Genomic DNA, 6,315 nt, shown 5'->3' on the forward strand with positions numbered 1-6,315 from the left:
AATTGGTTCTGCTTATCCTCTCCCAACTAGAGGCCCATATGAATACGGCAAAAACACGATGCATTTTTTGCACACTTGAACGACACATTGATAACACTTGCATAAAATACAGCACTTTCGCTACTAAAAAGAGATTGCACACAGAAGCGCGTCCAAACATTGACAAATCTCGGCCAAGCCAACCCTTTGATTTTTCACTCATTCTATCAGCTTCATCGGACCAGTACTGTGCGGTGTCATTATAGTGCTCGAGCGGCACACCCAAGTACTTAGTTGGCGTTGTTGACCACCGGATGTTTGCAAAGTGAGCTGGTATAATGTCCCAATGACCGTGCCATATACCGATGCTCTTTTGCCAATTGATCTGGGATCCAGATTGTTCACAGTAGTTCTTTACAAGACGTACAGCTTCAAGAACGCTATCACGATCCTCGCAGAAGACTGCGATGTCATCAGCGTATGCCAGTACCTTGACTTCAGAAAGCTGTAGCCGAAATCCTCGGACGTTGTCATTGCGTATCACTGCTAAACAGAAAGGCTCGAGGTACAATGCAAAAAGAAATGGACTTAGTGGACAACATTGTCTAAGGGAAGATCTTAGTGACAGCTTCTCGCAGAGGGACTTATTAATTATAATCTGTGTCGTGCATTGGTCGTAGGCCATTTTGACGCCATCTAAGATTACTTTCCCTACGTTAACATATTCCAAAACAAGAAGAAGAGCATCGTGGGACACACGGTCGAAGGCTTTCGCCAGGTCGAGTTGCAACAAAGGAACGCACCTAGTGAAAACGTCGCAACACTCTAGCACGCTTCGCGCTACGTGGCTGTTTGTAGTAATAGTGCGGCCTTTTATGCCGCAAGTTTGATGCGGACCGACAAGATTTGTAATGACTGTTTTAAGTCTCTTTGCCAATACCTTCATGAGTATTTTATAATCGGTATTTGTAAGGCTAATTGGCCTGTATGCCCCAACCGATAAAAGCGCCTTGTGGTCATCTGTTTTCGGTATTAAAACCATGTGTGCACTTCTGAAAGAAGGTGGCAGTCGCTTATATTTATGTGCCTCAGAGTATATATGCTCCAACACTTGAGCAAGCCCTGGTGCAAATGCCTTATAAAAGGCGGCTCCTAAGCCATCGGGACCCGGTGATTTGCCTGCAGGAAGTTCTTCGATCGCGTGTTCTATTTCTCGGACGCTTATCGGTTCCTCGAGACTGGCTTTTACGTCGTCATCAACGCGTGGCATAAAATTCACGAAACTTGCTTCAAATTCAGCTCCCACGTGGATTGGGATGCCGAACAACTTGCGGTAGTGTTCGGCAAAGCCCTGTTCAATCATATTCGAGTCGGAAGTAACCTCATCCCGATAATTAATCTATCTTATTTCATTTTTCCTTGCGTACCTCTTTTCATCGGCAATGGCGCGTTTGTTCGGCGTTCCATCAACCCATAGTCTTTCCGCCCGTGCCCGAATAACTGCTGCTCTATATTTTTCCGTGTCAATAGCTTCCATCGCGCTTTTAACTCTTCTGATTTCATCACTAAATTTTCCAGGTTTCTCAATGTCCATAAAAGTCAGAAAATTTAGTTCCTTCTGGAGCTCATTTTCTTTCATTTTTTCATTGTGTCTTCTAACAACTTCTTCAATTGCAACCTTCCTCAATTGAACTACTTCAATTGCAACCATTTTCACGCGAACCTTAAAGTCTTCCCATACTTCTGCCCAAGGTCCACTCTCATTACTCAACATGTTTTTAATTTCGCGCTTTACATCGTTTATAAATTTGTCATCACTTATGTGTTTTTCGTTAAATTTCCAAGGTGCCCAATCGAACCGCGGCTTTTTTGGCTTGGCACCGAGTGCAAACCACACTATACTGTGATCGCTAAAGGACACCGGCTTCACGACATAGTTATCGCATAGAGGCACAAGATCTAACGAGATGTAAGCTCTGTCAAGTCGTGCCTGGCTATCTCGTTGATAGTGTGTAAATTGCGGCTGCAAAGTACTGGCCAAAAGGCGACCAACGTCTTCTATGTTGTAGTCATTTACTAAGGTGTTTAATATCACTGCACTAATGTCCTGCGGGAATTTACGTTTAGCACGATCTTCTGCATGACACACACAATTAAAGTCACCAAGAAAGATGATGTACTTGTCACAACGAAGGTACTCTTCTAGATTCGAGAAAAAACGACATCTCTCATTGATATCATTTGGCGCATACACACATATAATCCTCCGTTGTGATCCATTAAAAGAAAAATCAAGAAGAATAAAACGCCCACTTTCGCTCACAGTAACCATATCTTCATTTGTACCAATACCCCTTCGAACCAAGACAGCGCATCCACCAGACGTGCCGACAGCGTGACATGTGCATATGTTATAATATGTTCTGAAAGGTGTTACCATTTTGTTTGTTTGCTCCTCGCTTTCAACTTTCGTCTGTTGTATAGCTATAATATCGAGTTCATTTTCAACGCATAGTCGGCTGAGCTGGTACTGCCTCCGTCTTGAAGCGAGGCCGCGTACATTAATAGTGGCAACTCGTATTCCCCTCTTCAAATCCATTGTTAATAAGCGGGAAAGGTAGGCATCAAAGAAAAACGTATATAATCACACGTAGCACTTCTAGGTCTACTTATAGTTTCGTCTACAAGTGCTAACGGACAGAGCAGCTATTTCGCGACACATTGAAGTGCAGTCCATAAAATACATTTCTTGAGCAGCAGCTGACCTCCCCGACCCTTCGGTAGCGTTGGGCTGTCGCAAGCTCGGTCTGAGTGTCTTTGCAGGCACAAGTCCCTACGGCTACTTTGGCCTGCAACGGCGCCGCCGTTCTTTTGTCCGGCGGGATATTCGGCGTCGGCCGTAATGACGGCCGGCGCGTTACCACCGACTTTGGCGGCGGTTCCTCGCTGTTCGGTTTGCCAGTTTGCCCGCCGTCGCTTGTTCATTCTTCGTGTGTTCGCTTCCCGACCGCCACAATAGCATTGGTAACGTCCATCGTTTCGTTGTCAGCTGATGCCATAGTCGAAACGGCAGGCGTTTCTTTGGCCGCGATGTCTTGCTTATGAACGTCGACGGCCGAGCCCTTGCTCACAGGTCGCGTAGGCGTTCCTGGCACACCCACCGCTCCGGCAGTCGTTTGCCCCTGCGGTTTCGGTGGTTGTGTCGCTGTGACCTTCGCCTCGTTGGCGCTCCCGGCAGAGGCTTCCTCGGCATCCACTTCGTCCATAAGAAGTTCAGCGCTTTCATCTGCAGCCGTCGGCCCCGTCACGTTTGCGTATGTCCTCACGCACTGCGACTCGTCATGGCCATGACGGCGACAACGTGCGCAGCGAGGGACGCGGCTGTCGCGCTGGATGTGCCCTGTGTTGCGGCAACGAAGGGAGAGCGGTGCTCTTCCAGGAATCACCACGAGAGCTTCCTCACCGGCTATCCGTAACAGATGAGGCACGTCGTCCGCCCCCAAGCCCTTCCTCGGCATCAGGGTGACCAGGCGCGTTGAAGAACATTTATCCTGAAGGCCGTGCACCCGCCACCGCTCTCTTGTCACATCCGTGACTCGGCCGTAAGGCGCCAGGGCTTCACGAATGTCCTCGTCCGGCACGTTGTGTAACATCCAGTGCAGCTTGAGGTGCATTGCTTGATTTCCAGGGTCGACGACGATGCATGGTCTATCCTTCACCTTCAAGTCCTTTGCCCGCAGCAGTTTTCACTCCGTCACTACTTTTGAAAGTCACGGCCCACACATGACTCATTCGATACGCCCCTAGGGCGACAACGTCAGACAGCAACTTCATGCTCGACAGCATGTCACGGAAGTTTTCCGCCTTTCGCATATCAGCATGCAAAAATAAGGTATTCGTAACAAGTCGCCCTGTTGGTAATTGAGGCAGTAGCACCTGATAATCAGGATCCTCGTTAACAAAAAACCTAAAACCGCGGCCCTGCTGGGCCGCTCCGACGGAGCTCATGACAGCCACGTCCGTACACTACAGTGGCCGGAAGTGGAATCAGACGACCACTACACCACGGGAACGGAGCACGGAGAGGTATATTTCTCTCCCTCTTTTCTTCTGCGTATTCGCGACCACAAAGAAAACAAAAGTGTAATGCACTGTTCCCGCCCGGGATCGAACCGGGGGCCTTGCGCGTGTGAAGCGCACCTGATAACCACTACACCACGGGAACTTTTTTTTCTTTATTGCAGGTCCTCGACATATCACAACTCAAATTCCTAAATGATATAAACAAAGACCAAAGAAGCAAAAAGGAATGAATACACAAACGGAACAAAGAACAGTAATATTTACATTCGTTGCCGTCCGCTACTGTGGCACGACGTTGTCGGATTAAAATTCCTTTAGTGCTGTCAGGGGTTCAACCCTCGACAGCCACTCAGGAACAGGCTGCTGCAACTTCTGCACTTCGACATACCGTTGCATGCATTCACAAAAGTATAGACGCGCCGGTCGGGCATCCGGGTCACAATGGTAACCCGCCATTCTTGCGCGCCATAAACAGTGGAGGCCCGTAAGCATGATCAGGTCGTACGGGAAACTTTCGTCGTCATATACTGGCAGAAACCTGATTCCGTGAGGATCTGTAGGTAGCTCCTTTTATAGAGTCCTTTGTAGCACGTCCCAGAAAAAGACCCCTTCCCAACAGTGGATGAAGACATGATCTATGCTTTGTTTTTTTACATATAAGGCAGTGGGTTCCCCATGGCATGTAGAACCTACGTTGTTCAAGAAAGATTTTAACAGGTAGAGTACCGGTGTGTAATTTAAATAAGAACGATTTAGTGGCTGGTTGAACTGGCATCTTCTTCACCCTTTTCAATACATCTAGGCCTGGGCCTCCACTGTACGGGGCGCTGTACATGAGTACCAGCAAAACACTGTCACATAAATCACGATATAACTTTTTCCGTTTTACAATCGACAAATATGCACTAGAAAACGAACACGCAAAAAGGAAACACTCTGAATTATTTCCCTAAAGAAACCACGAACTGGTCCTGGCATTGTACCGGTGCCTACAACGAATTCGAGAAGTGATCTTGACAACCTCATTTGGATAACGGTGCGTAGAAATGGGTCATTTGTGCCTCGAAAAAAGAAGAACCTGTTTACTAGTTGACGCAAGAAGAGGTGCGCCAACCCCAGACCACCATCCTTCACGCGCCGGAAGAGATTATCTCGGCTACATCGCTCCCAGCTCGATGCCCACACGAAAACAGCGAACACACGGTGCAGTTTCTGCACATTAATCCGAGAGCACTGTAGGACCTGCATTACGTACCAGATCTTTGTTACGAGAAACATGTTGCACGCTGTTGCTTTCGCGAACATTGACAGGTGGCCGGCGTTCCATCGGTCGGCTTTTTCTTTTATTTCTTTTGTCCGCTCCTTCCAGTACTCGCTACTGTCCTTGTAGGCATCAAGGGGTGCGCCAAGGTACTTAACTGGCGTCGTGACCCAGGTGACGTTCGAAAAGTGGTCTGGTGTGGACGCCCATCCCCCGTGCCAAAACCCCAAACATTTCTGCCAGTACACGAAGCTATTAGTGGCATTACCAAACTGTCTGACGATACTCACAGCGTTCAATACACTTTGCGTATCTTTACAACATACAGCCACATCGTCAGCATATGCCAATAACTTCACCTCTGCTGCTTGGAGGCAAAATCCCTTAATGTATTCATTTTCAATGATCGCCTGACACAGCGTTTCTATGTAAACACAAAGCAGGAGTGGGCTGAGTGGACAACCCTGGCGAACGGAGCGCTTCACGTTAATGGGGGCCCCCAGCATTTGCTTAATTATAAGTCTCGTATAGCAACTCCGGTACGCCATGGTCATCCCCTCAGTGATTATGTGGCCAAAATTAACATGTTCAAGGATGGTGAGCAATATCTCGTGAGAAACGCAATCAAACGCTTTCTCCAAGTCAAGCTGGAGGATCGCAACTGCATCACACATGGCATCACAACATTCCAGCACACACTTCAACTTATGAATGTTAGTGAAGATGGTTCTTCCGAGAATGCCACACGTCTGGTGTGGGCCGACTACTTCCTTAATGACTAACAGCATACGCCGTGCCCGCACCTTCATCAGTATTTTGTAGTCACAGTTAGTAAGCGCTATGGGTCTATAGGAGAAAAGTTGCTTGAGCTTCTCGGTCTCTTCTGTTTTAGGTATTAGTACTGTATGGGACTGGAAGAAGGATGGTGGAAATATTTTCATTTCGTATGCTTCATTGAAAACTGCGGTCAAGATAGGAGCTAGGTGGCTTTT

General features: G+C 47.6%; 1 non-coding gene across 1 annotated transcript; it reads right to left on the bottom strand.

Moving 5' to 3' along the window:
* Positions 1-4,131: 4,131 nt before the first annotated feature.
* On the bottom strand, positions 4,132-4,204 carry TRNAV-CAC (transfer RNA valine (anticodon CAC)). Its single transcript has one exon. It is a non-coding gene; the product is annotated as a tRNA-Val (tRNA).
* Positions 4,205-6,315: the final 2,111 nt, after the last annotated feature.

This window comes from Dermacentor variabilis, unplaced genomic scaffold, assembly GCF_050947875.1.
Source record: "Dermacentor variabilis isolate Ectoservices unplaced genomic scaffold, ASM5094787v1 scaffold_13, whole genome shotgun sequence".
NCBI classification, from domain to species: Eukaryota; Metazoa; Arthropoda; class Arachnida; order Ixodida; family Ixodidae; genus Dermacentor; species Dermacentor variabilis.